Source organism: Nilaparvata lugens, chromosome 14 (genome assembly GCF_014356525.2).
Source record: "Nilaparvata lugens isolate BPH chromosome 14, ASM1435652v1, whole genome shotgun sequence".
NCBI lineage: Eukaryota > Metazoa > Arthropoda > Insecta > Hemiptera > Delphacidae > Nilaparvata > Nilaparvata lugens.
Genome location: NC_052517.1, coordinates 203,114 through 203,339, shown reverse-complemented (window position 1 = coordinate 203,339; position 226 = coordinate 203,114).

The following is a 226-nucleotide window of genomic DNA, read 5'->3' as shown; positions in this document are numbered from 1 at the left end:
ACACTCCTTTCTCTTCATTTTATTTTGTGTTCAGTTTTCATTTTTCCGAAATTTAATGTAAACGTCATTTTGACTATGGACTATGACCAAAGACCTTAAAGATGCATAGACTCACATGCAGCGCTAGTGTAGTACTTGGAATTGAAATCGGCCATTGAGGGGGCAACCTATAAGATTATTACATGCCAATGCCTTTGTAATATATAATAGTACAAATATATAGATA